The 22648-nt window shown below is 33.5% G+C and overlaps 2 long non-coding RNA genes across 2 annotated transcripts; both read left to right on the forward strand.

The window, feature by feature from the left end:
• The first annotated feature begins 4516 nt into the window (after positions 1-4516).
• On the forward strand, positions 4517-11295 carry LOC127736887 (uncharacterized). The gene is made up of 3 exons (XR_007999239.1): positions 4517-4622; positions 9251-9574; positions 11212-11295. It is a non-coding gene; the product is annotated as an uncharacterized LOC127736887 (long non-coding RNA).
• A 3535-nt stretch (positions 11296-14830) lies between these two features.
• LOC127736886 (uncharacterized) lies at positions 14831-17964 on the forward strand. The gene is made up of 3 exons (XR_007999238.1): positions 14831-15709; positions 16570-16682; positions 17473-17964. It is a non-coding gene; the product is annotated as an uncharacterized LOC127736886 (long non-coding RNA).
• Positions 17965-22648: the final 4684 nt, after the last annotated feature.

The raw sequence follows: 22648 nt of genomic DNA on the forward strand, positions 1-22648 counted from the left end.
ACAACTTCTGCTGCAAGATGGGAAAGAAGCCTTTTCTTTTGTGGGTACATCAGCAGTTTCAATATCTGCTGGTATTCTGCCTGATGTACTATTAACTTCTTCTAGCTTAAAGTGTTCCATAGCTGCAGTTATTACATGGCAATCTGTTACCAAGTCAATAAAAGAACTGTCGGCGTGATAATCTTGGGAAACAGTCTTCACAACATTCCGTCTATTAATGACATAACGCAGCTGCTATAGAGTCCTTTGCTCCATTGCACTTGAAGTTGTATAAAATTTGTCCATAATAACCTAACAAAATAAATGTATTTTGGTAAAATTAGTTGAGTGTTAATGAAAATTATGAAATATATTTTCCATGATGATACTACAACTAAAAACAAAATGACTTATCTCAGACTTGACAAGCAGCTTTTGGTTAAAAGCAGCTATTAAGACCTAGTAAGATTGATTTGAATTTTGGTCTTTTAACGCCACTTTTAAGCACCGCATTTAGGCTATTTCTTGGCGTCCAGTTTTTATTGGTGGAAGAAGGTCGAGTACCTGGAGAAAACCACCGACCCTCGATAGGAAAACTGACAATCCTAGTCATTTAAGATTGTAGCCGAGTGAACCCGCACGAGCGGAGTTCGAACTCGCAATCTCAATGTTGACTGGCTAGTGATTACAGTAGTAACTACTTAGACCACTCAGCTACCGAGGCCCCTACTAAGATTGATTGATATTGTCCAGAGTCAAAACATTAATTAAAAGAGTTTCTTTAAATAGAAGAATTTTTGCTACTTTGTCTGAACTTAGGGTATAAACCATATGTTGACCATGTCTTTAAATTTTAAATTTATATAATTGTGTTGTTTGGTTGCTGACTCTTTGACTTGTAACCCACATTGCCTATAAATTATACATGTCTATTAAGAAGACAATGTATTTAATATTTAAATATTGGTATTGTATCTCTTCAAAGTGTTCTTTCTAACATAGATTCTAATTCTAAGATTCTAAACAAAAATGTACAATATCTCAATAATGGTTTATTGTTTATACATCTTAGCTTTCTTCGGACAATTTTCATAGGAGACCAATCAGCACAGAATTTTTATATAACAAAGATCTGTAACAAAAAAGAAGTAAAATTATCCTATTAACCTTCATGGTACTTGTTAAAAAAACATTTTTTCAAGAACAAATCTTCCACCATGGCTATGACTCCTTTTAATCTTTCCTCATGTGTGTCACCATCAAATCTTGCTGAATGTGCAGACCTTAATCGCCCAACACTAAGCTGGTCACCTCCACATGGTATGGTTCTCATTCCAGCACTTGTATCGTCCCTATATAAAAATGTCTTACTTAGTTATAACATAACAAATCTTTGCTAGTTTGAAAATTAATCTGTCCCTGAAGACAGCAGCAGATTCAACTCTTGTCACCATCTTTTGATCCATCAGTATAGACAGTTCTCATCCTATTCACGGTCGCCCCTTTTGTCCGTTCGCACCCTATTTTCATTAAAATATGTCTTTTAGATGTATATATATATATATATATATATATATAAATAGTTTGCCAATAACGCAAATTAATGTTTAACCGTAGATTTCAAGTTAAATCCACTTTTGAAAGAAGCTTACACGCTTAGTAAAAATTTAGAAACAGACAAAGTTTACTCCTGGTTAACCTATGTAAAAGATATTTTAAGTGAAATTAATTTAGATAGCACAAATTCAAAATATACTAGTTTAGAAAAATAAAATAAATAAATAATTTTAAGTTTATATAACAATAAGCTCTAAAAACTACTTAAAAATTTGATACATAACAAGATGCAAAGTTTATACAAGATAAATATTTGAATTGAATTTGTAGCGAAAGTGTCTGCAATCAATAACACCGGGCCTCTAACGTGAGTACCAACAGACGCAGATGAGCCCTTGCCTCTTACTCCGAATCTTATTATTACTCATAAGCCTAGCATATTGATTCCAAATGATGTGTCATTCGATTGTAAAGACGTGTATTATTCACAGTGGAAGCGTGTATAATACCTTTCAGACGCTTTCTGGAAACGTTGGCTAGTGGAAGACTTGCAAACTTGACAAGTACGGCAGAAATGGACTCAAGAAAGTGAAAACATTCAAGAAGTAGATATCGTGTTGCTCAATGATATGTCTTTATCACCAAACAAAGAAAATATTTAAATTGTTAACAAAGTAATCACTGAATTGGAGAAGGCTTTGTGCTGGCTTATAGATGCAGTGCAAACAGAAAAGGAACGTTTTCCTTAAACATTAATATATTGTACTTCAAAAATAGACGTCTCTAAAATGTATAAATATATATCGAATGAACTCCCTGGTTATATAGGAAATAGTGATGTGAATCGATCAGAACGCCCATCATCAAGAAAAGACAAAAAACCAACAGAAATAAAAAAAAAATAATGAATAAATATGCGACAAAGTTTTGGAGCTGCGTATCTAATTCAATATCTGATGCCGTTGATACAGTACATTTTAGAAAGGAAAATCCATCAAAATAGATAAGTCTAAATTTGCATCTTTGAGACCAGAAAATGTCAGACTTCTATCGGTTGTTAATTTATATTTTCTGTGTAAACGTGCGGTATAAACTGTTGACACTGAGCAGATATATAATCTAACAAAGCTAAAAAATTTCACTATGAACAATATATCCTCGTCTCGACTCCAAAACAATTTTACCAAATAATTTGATTCGATTTTTTGTGTTTTCACGCTTCTTTTAAGCACTGCATTTAGGCTATTTCGTGGCGGCCAGTTTTAATTGGTGGAGGAAGCCGGAGTGCCCGGAGAAAACCACCGACCTTCGATAGGAAAACTGACAATAATAGTCAATTAAGATTGGAGTCGAGTGCACCTGCACGAGCAGGGTTCAAACTCACAACCTGTGTTGACTGGCAAGTGTTTACAGTAGTAACTACTTAGACCACTCGGCCACCGAGGCTCCAATTTTATCAAAAGTCATCGCAGATTAGTACTAAAAACGAACTCGTGTTGTCAGTCACTTGTGACACTGATTATGAACTACCATGAGTTCCTTACTAAAATTCTCCCCTTACTTTGATTACCGACCTTAGTGGATATAAATTTTATCAAGTTTATATCCGCAAGGTGTTGGATGAGATTTTGATTAAATCTGAGCATTCTAATTGAAGCTGGGCAAAATTCAACAAGATACCATTTGTACCTGAACATAAGATTGGCAATATATTACTCAAGCTCATCGCTCAAAACCAGAAACCCCCAAAGGGTGACTGGGGTATAGAAGTATGGTCACCATTGGTCTTCCTCCGACCGGCAGTAAAACCCTTGCTAAAGTGGGGCGTCCGTTTGGCTGTGCGGGATGTACAAATTTGCAGTCACGTCCGGTCAGAATGGGGACGTTAAATCCGATGCCTCGTGTTAAGAGAGTGCCACGCTCTTTGCACGTTAAGAACCCTTTCAACAACTCTTTGAGGGGTCCGTAGGTGACCTGTTGCAAGGCTAAATTTCTGTCCCTATCCAATATACCCTCATTTCCCGTGGCAGTCTAAATTTCTCCGACCTTTATCCCGGACGCCCATATTACAGAACCTACCTATTGTATTTATTGTTAATTTGTTCTCGTCCTGAATATGCATGAAATATTTGCCACTGGACGTTAAGCAACCAACAATCAATCAATCAATTAAAACCAGAAATACAAGGTATTCCTGCCAGTTTCCTTTAGTCCACCTAAGATTATCAAAAATTAACACTGTTTACAGTGCATATAGTAAAGCAGGTATACTTTACATACTGAAATACGTGAGGGATGATGACTACAAGGAATGAAAAAAAAAAATCTCTGGGACCACATAGGACAGGCAACCAGGTACATAAGAAGGTTGTCCCTAGCGTTTCATTTGGCCTCATGTGTAAAATCTGCATACATTGGAGTGAGATGAAAGTAAAAGAATTGTTGAGCTGCTTGCAAGTACAAGAATGCCAGTAACTAACTTTGATATGGTTATAGTGTATAATTGAAGTAAGCTGTAAAAAAAAATGAAACATTTTGCCTCCATAAAGAAATGATGGACCATTTTGACGAAATTGCTGCTTTTGCTAAGGCCGAACGACTAGGTGGGGAGGATGTATATTGTCACGTTTTCAGCAATTCGCAGGGTAGTCGAGGCAATGCTCCCGGGTTTTTTTTGTAAGGGGGACGTAACTCCAGTTTAACTCATTATATATTCATATATTCACGCTATGGCGGCTAGACAATTCAGCGCGTCTGCTGGTAGCATAGCGGATTACAGTTAACCTACGGATATAAGAATAGGTAAACAGTATCCATATGATATAAAATTATTTACCGAATACATGAAATGTTATAAATTGTAAACAAGATTGCTAGGCTAGACGTGTTTTTGCTTCTCAATCGTCTGCTACTTAGCCACGCCTTCTGTTACCGTTCAACCAATCGGAGGTTACTCATTTCTAATCGCTGTCGAGGAGATGTTTGGATGGCGGACAGGCGAAGAGCACCTGCTCGCTACATTAATGAACTAACTTTAAGAGATTAGCGAGGAATTTAGCAATGACATCCTTTGATAAGCGATAAAGGTAACACACACACACGGGGCTTGCTGCATTTAGTACAAATTAATGTTTAGAATTGAATTTAAAGTAACTGCGAGAAGGCAAATTATATAACCACGTGCTTGCTGTTATCAATTAACAGTCTTTTATTTTTTCTATTGATCCAGTCAGCGCTCATAACTCAATATAATGTCAGGTATGTGCATACATTTTAAGACACGAGATCAAGAAGTCTTTATATTGTATTTATTCTCAACTCCGGGACCAATATTGTCTTTATAACAGCGAACGAGCAGTGCAAAAATCGTCCACGACCACGTGTTGCAAAAATTGTCACCGACACTGTCCACGATTTAGAGATATGATTTCTATATATTTGTTTATGTCGCACCTAATTTCCTGGGATGAGACAGGGTTAATATTTGTATTACACTTAATTTTTTTAACCTATCTGTCAATTTATTGGCATGTCTATGTCCAGAATACTTCTGACACCCACAAGTATGCCTAACATAACATTAACCATATTATAAAAAGGCATATGGCAATACAAGGTCATGAATTGAAGTAGTTTTATTTGTCGTATATTTTATGCCAGCATTCTTTGAGATAAACCTGAATCTACATTTACAGGCCCAAAGCTAAATTTTGTAAAAAAAAATATAGATTCTATCATGTCTATAGCAGTAATGATTTTTTAGTCCTGACAGCAATTTTACAAGCCTAGACTAGTGGGCCAGTAGCTGTGGTTGAGTGTAAAGACCTTGCCAGTATAGAATTGAAAATGAAACTGCTTGTCTCAGTGGTGGATCCATAACTTTTCATGAGAGCTGGCTGGCTCCAGTCATGCTTCAGAGATTCCTTATATAATCAACCATTTTCCCCCTGGACCCACCTATGACTCTTGATCTACATTTATATTTAATAAATAAATCTACTAGAGCAGTTTCTTGAGCACATAAAGTAAATAACTTTTAAAGTGCACTCGTTAAAAAACATTATTGCGTCAAAATTCAAACATTATGTACCACAAACTTAATAATTGCAATATTCAATTTAAGCTACATTGCAGTTCAGGTGTTAAACCATACATGGTGACTGTCTTGTATCGATTTTAAAAGTGACTCTCGTATAGATTTTAAAAGGGACTTTGTTAGTCTTGAATCATTTTTAATTTTAGTTTCCTGTGTATAATTTGGAGTTTAGTACGACGTCCATTATCACTGAACTAGTATACATATTTGTTTAGGGGCCAACTGAAGGACGCCTCCGGGTGCAGGAGTTTCTCGCTGCATTGAAGACCCATTGGTGGCCTTCGGCTGTTGTCTGCTCTATGTACGGGTTGTTGTCTCTTTGACACATTCCCCATTTCCATTCTCAATATAATTGAGCTATTCAATTTTAGACCACCTAATTGACTCAAACTGTTGTCTTGCTGAACTGATTTATAACATTGAATAATTAATACTGAAAAATATACCATGTATAGTGGTATGAACTAAGGTTTCATTTGGGAACAAGAAAAAATTATTAAAATATTTTATTCATTAACATTTCCAACATATTTTATGATGTGACGCTATCATTGTGAATTCTGAATATTGATGATAGTCTGATAAAACCCTCCCCAGGTTAGGGGAGGGTTGGGATCTCGCTAACATGTTTTACCCCGCCACATTCTGTATGTATGTGCCTGTCCCAAGTCAGGAGCCTGTAATTCAGTGGTTGTCGTTTGTTTATTTGTTACATATTTGTTTTTCGTTCATTTTTTGTACATAAATTAGGCCGTTAGTTTTCTCATTTGAATTGTTTTACATTGTCATTTCGGGGCCTTTTTTAGCTGACTGTGCGGTATGGGCTTTGCTCATTGTTGTAGGCCGTACAGTGGTCTAAAATTGTTAAATTCTGTGTCATTTGGTATCTTGTGGAGAGTTGTCTCATTGGCAATCATACCACATCTTCTTTTTTATATTATGTCAGTTAATTCTGTCAACCTGAAGTAGACTCAACTATAAGTAGGCAGACACACTCTATGTGCCTCTTCCAAGTCAGGATCATGTTGTTCAGTGGTTGCCATTGGTTCATGTCTGTCAAATTTGGTTTTCGTTAATATTATAATAGATAATGTTTTACAACAGCGACATCGTTAAATTATGTCATGTACGCCATATGATGTGAGGTAAATCATTCCTTAAAAGCATACAACGCAAGAGTAGGATTGGAACAGCCCAAATAAATCATGACATTGCCTTGCAGCTTACTTGTGAATATATTTGAATTTTACAATGGGCAATTGATGGGAGTCTCTCTCAAATAGTTTAAAGAATGTCATGTTAGAATGTAATGTATGTCTGGGTCTGTTTTATTTCATGTTTAAAATTGGAACATATATATATATATATATGTAGATGATACTAATGCATGTTCCTCTATAAGAAACATGTTTGTTAAGTAATGCATATTTCTATTCTTCTTTTAACTTTGATCATGTATTTTAAATGAAATAAATTACCTATTCTATTATACTTATGGGCGCATTGCATTTGTTCCAATTTTGACAAAATCCAATCTTTCATTAATGCGCCACAAGGTTATATTTCATTTGCGCCATTTTACAGGTAACATATAACAGAAAAGTTCAAAATATTAATGGCGACATTGTGAATAAGATATAAGTATACCCCCTGTGTATGACTAATTTTAAAACGTTCATTCTTATTGTTTAATAATTTAATTTTGGATGTAATGCGTCTTCTGATTGGCTTATGTTGTTTTGTTTATCAGCTTATAGACATAATTTTGTCATGTGACCGTGACGTCATCAACGTTTTTTCATGGTTTACTCCGGTTTAAAATGGAATTTAGAATTAATTTATTAGAAATGACTGTAATATTTTTTCTGTCTATTCGAAATAACATAAAAAATGTGGTGCACATTTTAAAATAACCCGCTACGCGGGTTATTCAGTGTGCACCACATTTTGATGTTATTTCTTCATAGACAGAAAAAATATTACTGTCATTCCTTAAATATAAAATTGCGAGTCACTTAGGTTAAAAATTATATAGCGTTCACAATTGTGAGGTGTCAAGATAGACTTTGTCAATTCTTAGTAAATTTCCATCAGTTTTCTCAGAATTAGATTGTTACGTATTTTTCATGTTGGGCCGTTTATAGCCGACTTTACAGAATATGCTTTTTGAAGACCGTACAGTTGTCTTTGGTGGTTTTCGGCCACTTCATTTGAATTTTAGGGATGGTTGATTCATTTGCACTGATCATACCACATCTCCTTATTTTACATATAGAGGAAATAAGCTAATATTTATAACCACACATATATGGTGTTTGTTTTAAATGACCCAACAAATTACAATCAATTGTTAATTGTAAATGAAAATAAAGGGAAATATTTGATTTGATAATTTCTGTATTCATATTTTTAAAAGATGGTCACTCTGCATTTACCCAGGATTGTGACTGGCAAGAATAAATCTTGGCTGCATTACCCACCTCCCTCCCACTTAACTTTTTACACCAATTTACAGAAAAAATAAATATTTTCCCCCTTTTTTTTTGCATGCAGTAACAGTCAAACCTTGTTGTGTTGAAAACTCCGATAAGTTCAGGTATGTTGTCAGTTATTCGGTAAAATTTTGTCAATGCACTTCTCCTTCTCACAAGTCAAAAGTCTGCAGATTTTAAATCTTGATTACTCAAGTATATTTCAAATTGCCTTGAAGAAAACTTAACCTAATGTAAATTAAACATGATGCGTCAAAGTTTGAAGTAAAAGAAAAAAAAATTAGGTTATCCACTATTCAGGTCATTTAAATTCTAAAATTATCTGTCTTCCTTTTTTTAGAATAATAATCATGACAATAAAAATTGCAAATTAAACTTATTGTTTGTTGACAGCTTTCGTGTTTAACCATGGAAAACTAATGGTTGTGGAATACATTTTACCTCTGATAATTGTAAAAAAAATAAAAATAGACCCAACTTTTGCAAACCTAGAAGAACCAATAAATGACACCATAATAATTTGAATTACAATAAAACTATGTAAGAAAAAAGACTGCACACAACAGATATATAAACACTGGAAAAAATTCAAAATATATTTATTTTGTTTGACAAGTACTCCAGTATTTTATACCATCATGATCTTTATCTTTTGTAAACACGATACTGGTTTTTTAAATTAAATATTTGTTATATATACACCATAGATGCTGATGAATGGGAATAAGTCAATAACTAATACTTTTTCCGTCTCAACATACCAAGGTTAACAATTAAGTTAAGATATAGGAACAAGGAATGACAAAAGTAACTCCTGACTTAAGATGAATCAAAATGTTTTGACCTTTCCCTTTTACAAATGTTTACTCATTGTTACTTAGACTTAACAAGATTTGACTGTATGTACATGATGTATATTCATCTTTGTATAAAACTGGATGAATGTTTTTTTTTTATATTTTTTTATATAAAAAGTATACAAAATTGATAAAGAAAAATGATGTATTTACAATATTAAAATAACAAGTTTTCTAAATTCTCTTTCCTGAGCCCTCGTAATAGCAGTTCCATGACGTGAGTAACAGTTCAGCCAGAGTCTTTTCAAAAAGCAGTCTTTTGTTTGCAGGTGATTTCAACAGCAAGGCTTGAAGATGCGACTGTTTCTGGACCACTTTTGTCTGAATTTTGGCATGACTGCAATCTAGTGCTGCCTGAAATGAAGACACACCAGGACATCTCTGAATTCTGTCATAATCTGCTTTCAGCTGTCTCATTTCCTCAGTCTCTCTAAAAAGCAGTTCCAATTTTTCCATCTCTGTCATCATGGTCAATTTGTTTAGCGTTTTATCTGAAAGGGAAAATAAAATCAACATCAGTTATGATTTGCACAAGTGAAGATAAATATATAAACTGGTTTCCTGGATGATGACAGAATTCAATAGGATAGGATGTAAGTATATCACTAGATATGGGGAAGATTTCTTTACTTCAATGCCTTAACAAAATGTCTGGAAAAATGTGTTGGGAAAGGCATTCAAATTTATGCAGAATAGGGAGCAGCGGTCTTTAAATACTATGCTCATTGACTCACGCATTTCAACAACCAGACAAGTAATTTTTTTAAACTAGTTTGCCCATGGCCAATTTAAAAAATGCACTTGACAGAATTCAGTTAAATCAAAAACATTTACAACTTATGAATATGTGTAAATGCAAAAATTGACAATATAAAATGGATATTTACATGATTTAAGTCAAACATCAAGGTTAATGACAACAAGTATTAAAAAAACATTGAAAAATATTGATAAACTAAATAAAAAAAGAATTATTAAATCTGAGTCGGGGCTTGTTGATTAGTTTTTATCTGCCATCAAACGGAAGTGAAATTTTAATTTTTCATGATTGAGTGAACGTTGCAACATGTTCATTGAGATGGGTAAATAACTGATAAAAAACTTCTTGACTGGGTAATTAAGACAAAAAGAATGAAAATGACAATGATGAAACAAAGAAAAAACACGTAAAAGCAGGCAAAGGAAGACAGGGAATTCCTGATGTCGTGGCTTACAAATTTCACGATGCTCTCCAGTGAAAAAAAACCTCTTCAAATAGCATGAAAAGATTTAATTGTGCCAAAATTTGTAGGAAATACCAACAACTTGCTTGTCATCTTCATTTGTTTGCAAATTAATAGATAGAAGTTAAAGGATACTTGGGTGGCCCAACAATTTTTCTGTAAAACACCAATGGTAGGGACTGGTCAAGACTTAAAACATTTTTAAATACTCAATAAACATATAAATTGGAAAAAATAAAGGATTTCTTCATCTCAATACTTATTACATGTATTAATACTGTCTTCTTGCAAAAGGGTCTGGATTTTATTTACAGAATATATATTTTTCCATAGAATTTCTTATTAATTGAATTTTTTTTCAGCATTTTTCAATAAAATAGACCTTTCTAATTACTACATTTGTGTTGCGTATAATTGAAGTTGTAACACTATTTAGTAACTGGACAGGTTGAACTAGACTTTTCAGCTGATCAGCAGAAAAATGAGATAAAGAAATCTTTTATGAAGTGCAGAAAATTTTGTTTGGCATATATGACAAGCTAAGTATAACACTGTCATTCAAGCTTTCTATTGCACAATGGTACATGCAAAGTTTATAAGACTTGACAATTACAAAAATGCTGACCAAAGGTAATTCTTTTTAATTGCTAACAAGTATTTACATTACAGTTTAAAGCAGTTTAAGTTACATACTATTGCTTCTTTCTTTTTGTCTAGTTGATTTCCCCTCAATTGCAGATATTGCTGTATCAGAAGTAACCATTTTCCATCTGTGATTTTCCTTTTCTGAAATGAACATTATAATGAATATGAATAATTTAATATATGATGTGTGGTCCTTTTAAGCATAAAATGTAAACAGATTTTTAACTAATTGATTGAATGACATATACAGTATTGCACCTAATAATATGACAGTCAACCATATAATTATTTTTTTTAAGTTATCGATACAATAAAGTAGAATTGTTTTGCATCTTACAGAATCTCACTAATTTATTTTATAGATCATATCCTGTTCTCAACAGAGGTGTATTTTGCAGACCATTCAACATGTTCAATACCCAAAGGCCTGACAAGTTGAAGAAAAAATATAGAAAAGGGTAACCTTTAAAATAATTTGATAAATATGATAATTTATTAAGAATGTGCAACAGAGGCCTAGGTCTTATATGCTTATGTATAAGCTGACTCAAAGATTATGATTACTGAAATAAATGTATACTCTTACCTTCATCATCCCTTTCTTTGCCAAAATTCAATTTTCTCTTGACAGCTCCTCTTGCTTGACCTGTTTTTAATAAAATTTATTGAAATGTTTGTTTTAACACACTTTTGTCATGTTAATGTGACTTAGTTCCTATACTTTTTTAAATTATTCATTGCAGGCTTTCTTGTACCATTCTGACAAGTAATTTGCCCATGTCAAAATGTTCTGATCAAATTGTGATAGTGGAGTTTAATTTAAATATACATGTACAGTGACTAATATTTCATATTTAGACAAGAACCCTATTAAGTAATATGAATATGAATCCATACTTCATACTAGAATGCCACACTGAGTTTGTTTTTGAAATGGTACATTCTATAGTTTATTTAGGGGCAATTGATAATACGTGTTTTCTTCTAATCATTATAGGATTAAAACACATTTTTTCTAGAGGTTATTGATGTGTAAACCGGGGCTATTAACTCACAAACTGAATAAAAGTCCGAAGGAAAAAATCTAATTGACCAATCCAATTCAAGTATTTTTAGATATGCAAATCATATAAGAATTATTTGTTATTAAATAAAGAATTAATGTGTAAAGGTAGATGTAATGTCAAGAGGAAAAAAAAATAATTAGTTATACTGTCTAAACAAACCTTTGCATTCAGATGGTTTTGTAATTTGAAGTTTTGTCCAGTTCTTTACAGCATAATTGCTAACTGGTCTAGTGTTGGATAGAACTTGTGTAGGTCCTGTAAAAAAGACATTTTTTGTAACACATGTTCATTTTGGGTCTTTATCTATGTGATTGTTTTGTAAAAGAATGGTTGAATAATAGCTGCATCTGAGATAACCTGAACTTAAATATTGAAATATTTCATTGCATGTGATCAATTTATAATTTAGCAATTATTTAAAGATATTGTACAAATTGAGATAGTTTCTTTTTAAACTTTTTTTTTTCTATAGTTTTGACCCCCAAGGATGACTGGGGAATAGAAGTATGGTCACCATTGGTCTTCCTCCGACCGGCAGTAAAACCCGTGCTAAAGTGGGGCGTCCGTTTGGCTGTGCGGGATGTACAAATTTGCAGCCACGTCCGGTCAGAATGGGGACGTTAAATCCGATGCCTCGTGTAAAGAGAGTGCCACGCTCTTTGCACGTTAAGAACCCTTGCAACAACTCTTTGAGGGGTCCGTCGGTGACCTGTTGCAAGGCTAAATTTCTGTCCCTATCCAATATACCCTCATTTCCCGTGGCAGTCTAAATTTCTCCGACCTTAATCTATTACAGAACCTACCTATTGTATTTATTGTGAACTTGTTCTCGTCCTGAATATGCATGAAATATTTGCCACTGGACGTTAAGCAACCAACAATCAATCAATCAATCTATAGTTTTGTGTTGTTGACTTTTTTTAGAATCCACCAACCTTGGCGATTAGATTGAAGATCAGTTGGTAGCTTTGTACAGTCTTTGACAATATCGTGGCTAATCTGTGTGTTTCCTTCTAAGAGTTCCATGGATTCTGCAAATGAGTATACAAGTAGTTTATTATATAAATATTTTTTTTGGGGGGTTATACATTGTCCACATGCAGCTTTAGCAATCTTTGATTGTATAAGAAAGCAGTTTTTTGTTTTTTAACTTTATGGTTATTCCATTAAAATGTATATTGGAGAGTAGGAAGGAAAGTTTGATTATTGAATGTTGGTGATGGCTCTTTTTATGTCCCATTTATGAGCATTATGTTTTCTGGTCTATGCGTCCGAACTTGAAACTTAGTACACATGTTCCCTTTCTTTATACTATTAATAATATGTTAATATGTAAATGACGATAATTGGTTTTTGTCCCAATGAGAGAACAATGAAGTTGAACTAAATACCAAATGACAATATTGTTTACTGTGCTGCTTTAAAAATAAGCCATTTATGGTTAAATGTTAATTAAAATATTGTAGTATGAAATAATAGATGTACTTACTGGTACTGCTTTTGCAATTATTAACTATTGCATTCACTTCAATCGGATAATAAGTACATGTATGTAGTTCTTTTTGAGACCATCTGAGAACTGAAAAATGAAAATTATTTTATTTTATAAAAATCTGTAATACATATATAGCATAAAACATTTTAGTTAAAAATAAAACTTTCTGATTTTTTTTTTTCTGGAATAAGGTTTTTCCATAGAGACATTACATTATTTGTAGTATTTGTATTCATCTGATGAGTTAAGCCTTTTTCAACTGATTTTTATACGACCGCAAAATTGGTTTTCACACTCTAACTTTAGTTTAAGTGAATGGATCTCTATGAAATTTTACCATAAAGTTCAATACCACAAAAGGAAGGTTGGGATTGATTTTGGGGGTTACGGTACCAGCAGTTAAGGAATTGGGGGCCAAAAATAAGCATTTTGGTAACTTCCAGACATAACTTGTGTGTTAGTGTATGGATCTCTCTGACATTGTACCACAAGGTTCCATATCACAAAGGGAATGCTGGGATTGATTTTGGGAGTAATTGCCTCAAAATTTTAGGTATTAGGGGCCAAAAAAGGGGCAAAAAACAAGCATTTTTCTAGTTTCAGGACAATAACTTGTGTGTAAGTGTAAGTGTATGGATCTTTCAGAAATTGTACTACAAGGTTCCATATCACAAAGGGAAAGCTGGGTTTGAGTTTGGGGGTAATTGCCCTAAACGTTTAGAAATTTGGGGCCAAAAAACAAGCATTTTTCTTGTTTCCAGACAATAACTTGTGTTCAAGTGTATGGATCTCTCTGAAATTGTACTGCAAGGTACCATACCACAAAGGGAAGGCTGGGATTGAGTTTGGGGGTGATGAATCATAAGGGAGTTAAAAAAAAATAATATTTTTTTTTTTTTGGGGGGGGGGGGGGCTTTTTTTTATTTAAAATTTTCCATTTTAAATTGGTTATTTCTGATTTATATATAAAAGCAAATAATAATGATGTGGTTTGAATAGGTAAATTAAAAAAAATTAAGTTCTTAGACCACATTCATTCGGTGTCAGAAACCTATGCTGTGTCAAATATTTAATCACAATCCAAATTCAGTGCTGTATCAAGATTGAATGTTGTGTCCATACTTGCCCCAACTGTTCAGGGTTCGACCTCTGCTGTTATATCAAGCTGCGTGCAGCAGAGCATTTTATTATAGTTCTTATGTTGTACTGTTACACCACTGTCCCAGGTAAGGGGAGGGGTTGGATTCCCCTAACATGTTTAACCCCGCCACATTCTGTATGTATGTGTCTGTCCCAAGTCAGGAGCCTGTAATTCAGTGGTTGTCGTTTGTTTGTGTTTTACATAATTATTTTTCGTTCATTTTTTGTACATAAATTAGACTTTTAGTTTTTTCGTTTGTTTTGTTTTACATTGTCATTTCGGGGTCTTTTATAGCTGACTATGCGGTATGGGCTTTGCTCATTGTTGAAGGCCGTATGGTGACCTATAGTTGTTAATTTCTGTGTAATTTTGGTCTCTTGTGGAGAGTTGTCTCATTGGCAATCATACCACATCTTTTTTTTTATAATTACTAGCTGTTTAGATATTGACCTGATTTCATGAGTGATATTTAAGTATGACATAATTTTGTTACCTTTCATGTAAGACTTGTACAATTTTTTAGTTTCATCATTTTCAGGGTTTGGATATATATTGACTTTAGCTACTGCAGAAACACCACATAGTCAACTATTGGAGCTGTAAAATAAGAATTAATACAGATGAAATTAGTGAGTTAATTTTTGGCACCAACAGGAAAATATTTGATAGCAAAACAAATTGCTGAAGAAAACCAACAATAAAAAATAAAAAGTGTTTACAGACAACATACATTTTGTCACCATGGTCACTAGAAAAAAATAATCCTTTCAAGGTTTCACACTATTTTGTAAAAAGGCTTATTAAAAATCAAACTCGCATGATGAAAAAAGAAGACACGACAAGATGACACCTAATCTATAAAACAACTGATAGCGTACTTTTCAAGAATGTTCCAAATTACAAAATAATCTGCTTATGTTTTAATCTTGAACTACATTTCCTTTCTTTTATTTTCATTTATTTATTTTTCTTTTTTCTTTTTATTTTACTGAATATTCCATCAAGAAACATACTAGGATTGGCAGATTGGCAGACTTGTGGTAGTTCAAGATCTGGATCTTCTGTCAGTATGGGTTCACTGTCTTTGCCATCGTCAATGATGGGTGTTGCAATAGGTAGCATTTCTGTAAATCAAAATAACGGACCATCATATACTGGTAAGTACAATGAGACTGTGTTTTTCATATTTGTGTAGATATTATTCTTAAAAGCTTGAACCTTTTCATCTTGAATGTTATGTGGGAAGATGATTTGAAATTATAAGTAAAATTATTTTTTTATTGTAAGTGGCCTTAAAAAATGTATTTTCAGGAACATTCCTCATTTATAGATAATGAAATGGATTGATGATAAATTAATGTATGTGTAAGTAATAAAAAAATAAGTACCCAAGTTTTCCAGTTTAGAAGTTGTATTTGTATTCACACCATCATTACTTTCATCAGATTCTTCACTGGTTTCATAATTTACTGTTAACAAAAAATATCAACATGTAAGGGTGCATTACCTTAATTTATGGACATTGGTGTAATAATTTGAAAGATTGGTGATAAATCATGTGTCTATTCCAAATAATTTAATGGATATACATATAGTTTATTAAGAAAATGATCAATATTTCTAATTTGTGACAATCGTCCTGAATATGCATGAACTATTTGCCACTGGACGCTAAGCAACCAACAATCAATCAATCTAATTTGTGACCAGCACTTAAAAAAGCACTTAAACTATCCAATGCATCCAATACCAACACATAAAAAACACTTAAAAGTAGTGAATTATTAATTATTTGTTTTAATATGAATAAAAGATATTGAGACAGTCATGACAGTAACTTAGCCAAAAGACATATATGGCAACGAACAGTTCAGCAAACGTAAAATTTAATACAATATGCAAAGCTATAATTTGCCATTGATAATCAAAGATCAATGTGACAGCAACCCAACTTATATTTTCTTTTTATTTATTATGATGTTCACATGCTTTTATATTCTTTCTTACATTTTTGAAGATTTAGAAGTTGAAATGTGTACAGCAGCAAGAAACTTACCATGATTCCTAACTGTGTTGATATTTGCCTCTTCATTGTTGACTACTGCAGATGCAACGGGATGAATAATTTCTGTAAGAATAATTCAAAAAAATCTTTACACACACTGTGACACTGCCAAAAATGTTATAAAGTACTTATTGCACATGTTCACACAATAATGATAACTTGTAGTTTTAGATGCAAAAAAATTATGACTGTTATGTGGATTGTATAAAATGTTCAAAGTTTATGTTAATCAAATAAAAGTGTAGCAGCAAATGAAAAAATCAATGGAAATCTCAGCAAACAAGGATAAGATAAAAAAAATTAACGATATTGTAATGAAACAGATGGCATACGAGAGAGAGATTAAAAACTTGTATTGAAACAGATAGCATATAAGAAGAAAAAAAAAAAACAATATCATTATGAAACAGTTGCATACGAGAAAATATATAAAAATGCACACTTTATTGTATGTTTACTATGTTTTATACTGATATAGTCTTTTACATGAGTGATAAAGGCATCTGGACACACAAAATTGCAAATGATTGCCTGCTCAATGGATAATATGAACGAGAGACATATTATATCATAAAACAGTATATTTCACCTTTTTTTTAATCATTGTTAGACATGTGTATATATATAGGTGTCTACATACGTTTCATGATGAATTTTAAATGAATTAATTAATGAACTTGAAAATAATTTTACTGGAAATTTGATGTTAAAAAATAAACACCTACCAGTGTTTTCTTCATCAGAACTTTCATCCTCAAATATGTCAGTGAAGAGAGTCTTTACAAGTTGATCATTTCTATAACACTTGATTTTATGAACAGGAATTTTAATTGTACTTTTTTCCACTCTTTTTAGAACTTCATCCCAACATTCCAACAAGTAACTTTGTTCTTCTGCCAATGTTGTAGACCTGAGATTATGTAATGGTGGACTATTGCTGTCAAGTTCCTGATCTACAGTATCGTGGAAGATCACAGAGCTGGCTGATAGAGACCACCACACGCCTTTGCCACATAGGAGGAAATATGGTATTCTCTGAAGATGGCATTGAAACTGATAAGGGTTTTTAATGATGTCAGTAATTGTTATTGTGGTATTGTTTTTCTTGTCAAGAAACTTTGCTTGCTGGCTGATGACAGACTCTTGTTTCTGTATAGACTCAATTACACTATGGCTTTCTTGTTGAGCATTAAACCACAAAACAGCATTGTCAACTACATATTCTGGTTGGCGATTGCTTGTATTTTTTGAAATTGATCTAATATCAACAAATGTTCTCTCTTCTTCTTCAGGAACAACAGATCTAAGGCAAAGCAATCTGTATGTTTCAGGTGCATGTATGACCAAACTATGATTGATTGATTGATTGTTGGTTGCTTAACGTCCAGTGGCAAATATTTCATGCATATTCAGGACGAGAACAAGTTCACAATAAATACAATAGGTAGGATCTGTAATAGATTAAGGGATTAAGGTCGGAGAAATTTAGACTGCCACGGGAAATGAGGGTATATTGGATAGGGACAGAAATTTAGCCTTGTAACAGGTCACCTACGGACCCCTCAAAGAGTTGTTGCAAGGGTTCTTAACGTGCAAAGAGCGTGGCACTCTCTTTACACGAGGCATCGGATTTAACGTCCCCATTCTGACCGGACGTGGCTGCAAATTTGTACATCCCGCACAGCCAAACGGACGCCCCACTTTAGCACGGGTTTTACTGCCGGTCGGAGGAAGACCAATGGTGACCATACTTCTATACCCCAGTCACCCTTGGGGTTGACCAAACTATGGAAATGACTTCCATAGAACTTCTTTGCAGTCATTTTTTGGGGGGATTCTATCACCTTTAGACATGCTAGAGCAAAAACAAAGCATTGATTATGCAGTCTCAGAACAAACCTCTGATTTCTAGCATCATGACCACTGTAGCAGATGTTGATTATTTCCAACAAGGCATTGCTTAAGTTCAAAACATCATTCTGTATTTTGTTCACTTGATGCAGGTTTTGTATAAATTTTGCCAACTTTACTGCATATAGCCTTGCATCCGACCCTTTTATTTGATTTGTTTTCCCAATAGTTGACTGACTAAATTTTTCTAGTTGTTTTTTAACTTCACTGTTTTGGATGTGATGTGGCAGTTCCATGATGATATGTTGAACAATGTTAGTTATGTCATGCAGAGGTTCACATGCTAATACTTCATATCTTGAGCAGTTAATCGTGTCTGCTGGATTTTCAGGTTTATGACACATTAATGCTGGTGGTCGTTGTATACCCTTAAGTTCATTTTTTAGTTGTTCCAATTCAGATTTAGATTTTCTGTTAGTGTTGAATCCCCTGGTTTCTAACTCATCTGCCATGTCATCCTTTTTAAGATGAGATAGAGGACATGAATTGTCAGATAAATTCCTCCAATGGAGACCTTTGATGAAAATCTGTCTCCTTTCCTCTAAGGATTTCATGTTGGTATTGTATGCACAATGCAGATTTCTGTGGTCTTCTGCTTGAATACCACAAATACACGCAAAATTGCCTCCTTGCTGCTGGCCAGCTTCAAATTGGCGTGCTGGTCCATCACCACTGAAAATTCTGATTTCGTCAGTGATTTTTATTCCTCCAATACATGTGGGTTGAATAAAGTTCATAAGATCTTTGACCCGTTCTGCAACAAAACTTAACTGTTCATCATTTGTACTTTTGGATCTCCCCAAGATGTATAGGTGGGGACGTTCAACCACAGATTGTACATAAAGGTTGGATCTCTCTGGAAATTTTGCCTTATATTCCTCGTTAGTTAAATACAGGGCTTTGTCATAAATGATGCTAAGCATAAAGCTTACAAAAGTATGATTCAGTACATCAGAATGGTCATGCCAGAATTTTAGCATACGATTCCTCTCCAGATGTTTCAGTTCATTACTGTTACTATTATGAGTAAACTGCTGTCCTAATCTTTTATACCTGTTAATAGAAATTCAAATGTCACAGATGTTTTGTATCATAGTATACAATTTCCTGCAGATAAAATAGCATGCACATTTTATTAGTCCCCTACCCACAAAGTCGAAGGGGACAAAAGGTTTGCACTCGTCTGTTCATCTGTCAGTGCGGCAAATCAATTTTCCACACCTTTTTCTTCGTTCTTGAAGATATTGATTTGATATTTGGTATATAGTTTTTTCATGACAAGTTATAGATCAAGTTCAAATTTTGTTCCGGTCTGATGATTTAGTCCAGAGGCATGGTCCATATCAAATGTTAAGGTACTATGTTAAACCATATTTCTGTACAAAGGGAGATAACTCATTTTTTAAAGACATTCTTTGGTAAATTGTTCAAAATATTTTGTTGCAGGTTTGTTATTTTGTATAAACCAATTTTCTTAATGCTAAATTTATATCTTTTTTTATGAAGTGAAATCCTTTAATCAGATAATAATCTATTTTTATCAAGGTATATATTTCATTACATTACATTGTGTAGATAAAAAGTTGTTAACATTTTATAGATAAATTACAAATCTATATTAGTTTGTGACATATAGAGGAAAGAAATATTTGGTACTATTAATTATATTTGATTATAATGTATAAATAGATATGCATTGTATTATATCATATCTAATGTTTGTGTTTTCCACAATTTGTTTCATCATGCTTGAAGATATTGATTGATAATTGGTTTATAGTTTTATCATGACAAGTCACAGATCAAGTTCAAATTTTTGTTTTGGTCTGATCATTTTGTGAAGTCCTTGGACTTGAAAAATTCACTCATATAATCAGTTCATAGGGACTATGTATTGCTATGCAATACTGTGAGAATGCTTGTCTCATTGGCAATTATACCACATCTACTTATTTTTATGATTATTTATAATGTGGTCATACATGTACCTTTCTTCCAATTCATTTGAAGTTAACTGATCATAGTGTATATCATCATACAGACGCATCAATCCACCTTCAACATGTTCATTTAATATTTTCTGTCTGAGTTTTGTAAGTTCGAATTTCCTGCTGTAGATTGTTGTTTTCTTCTCTAACAATTTGCCTGAAATTAAGTTCAAATTATTATATAAAAACAACTTTGAAAGCCATGGTGAAATACTGTTTGTTTATTTCTATATATACCCTGTATGTAATATATTATTGTTTGGCAATCCAATAAGATAAATGTATGCTGGTTGGATGATGTGATTTTTAGGTATAACATGTGTGATGGGGTATTAATATGCGTTTATCCTCAATTACATCATAAATTGGTTATTTCAATTGTTTATGCAGGGATGGGTGGGCTTAAAAATGTCTTCCAACCTAATCTCTACATTTTTTTTATTGCATTGCCCGTGACAATTTTTAATAGCAGGATTTTTTGCATGTCCACTACAACTACATGATTTCTGATGTATTAATGAATTTTTACAGATTTTATTTTTTAACCTTCAATGCAAGAATTGTTTGTGCTTTTTCAACATAAATCTTTATGATTAGGTAATTATGTTATCAAAATAACACATGTATGTAATGTTCATTTTTATGTATAATGTGTAGACCTGTTTTTTACATAACTCTGTTTTTAACCTGTTCGTATTATGTTGTATATATACATGTACATTTATCATACAAGTTTTGGTTTGTTTGTTGGTCAAAGTGATCAATGGTTATTTTTTTCTGCAAAGACCAACAAGATCTGGCCTGTTTTTTGATAGTCTTTTCCTTTTTTTGTTATCTAACATTCACTTTATTTTAGCTACACCATAGGGCATTTGTCTTGTTGCTGACAAGAAAAAATCGTTTTATAAAATAAATACCGGTCAAAGTTACCATGATTTTGTCTCGCCTTGACGGAGCCAAAAAGCGAGACATAGGTATGCTGTTTTCGGCGGGGGCAGCGGCGTCAACAATGTTTTAGTTTGATTGATTGATTGTTGGTTGCTTAACGTCCAGTGGCAAATATTTCATGCATATTCAGGACGAGAACAAGTTCACAATAAATACAATAGGTAGGTTCTGTAATAGATTAAGGGATTATGGTCGGAGAAATTTAGACTGCCACGGGAAATGAGGGTATATTGGATAGGGACAGAAATTTAGCCTTGCAACAGGTCACCTACGGACCCCTCTAAGAGTTGTTGCAAGGGTTCTTAACGTGCAAAGAGCGTGGCACTCTCTTTACACGAGACATCGGATTTAACGTCCCCATTCTGACCGGACGTGGCTGCAAATTTGTACATCCCGCACAGCCAAACGGACGCCCCACTTTAGCACGGGTTTTACTGCCGGTCGGAGGAAGACCAATGGTGACCATACTTCTATTCCCCAGTCACCCTTGGGGGCTGTTTTAGTTTGTGATTAGGTCTAGTTCATGGTGAACCACTAGTGGTAGGTCAATGATATTTGGTATGCAGTTGTATTAGCATTGGCACATCTCATTACCATGGAGATTATTTGGCCCCTCCCCCTCAGTGAAGGTCTATTGACTTTGAAACTTTTCATAGTTTACATGTAATAGTTTGTGATTAGGTCAATTTATTGGAAACCACTAGTGGTAGGTCAATGATATTTGGTATGCAGTTGTATAAGCATTGGCATATCTTATTTCCATAGAGATTATTTGGTTCCTACCCCTCAGTCATGGTCTATAGACTGAAAATTTTGCTAAGTTTACATGTATTAGTTTGTGATTAGGTCAGTACAAGGGGAACCATTAGTGGTAGGCCAATATTAATTGGTGTTCAGTTGTATAAGCATTAGCACATCTCATTTCCATGGAGAATATTTGACCCCACCCCCTCAGTCATGGTCTATTTACTTTGAAACTTTTGCATAGTTTACATGATTTAGTTTGTGATAAGATCAGTTTAAGATGAACTGGTAATGTTAAGTCAATGATATTTGGTATGCAAATTTATTGGCATTTGCAAGTATCGTTTCCATTGAGATTATATAGCCCCACCCCTGATAATGGTTCATTGACTTCGAAACTTTTACACAGTTTACAAGTTAATGTTTGTGTTTAGGTTTGT

Source organism: Mytilus californianus, unplaced genomic scaffold (assembly GCF_021869535.1).
Source record: "Mytilus californianus isolate M0D057914Y unplaced genomic scaffold, xbMytCali1.0.p SCAF_39, whole genome shotgun sequence".
Lineage (NCBI taxonomy): Eukaryota > Metazoa > Mollusca > Bivalvia > Mytilida > Mytilidae > Mytilus > Mytilus californianus.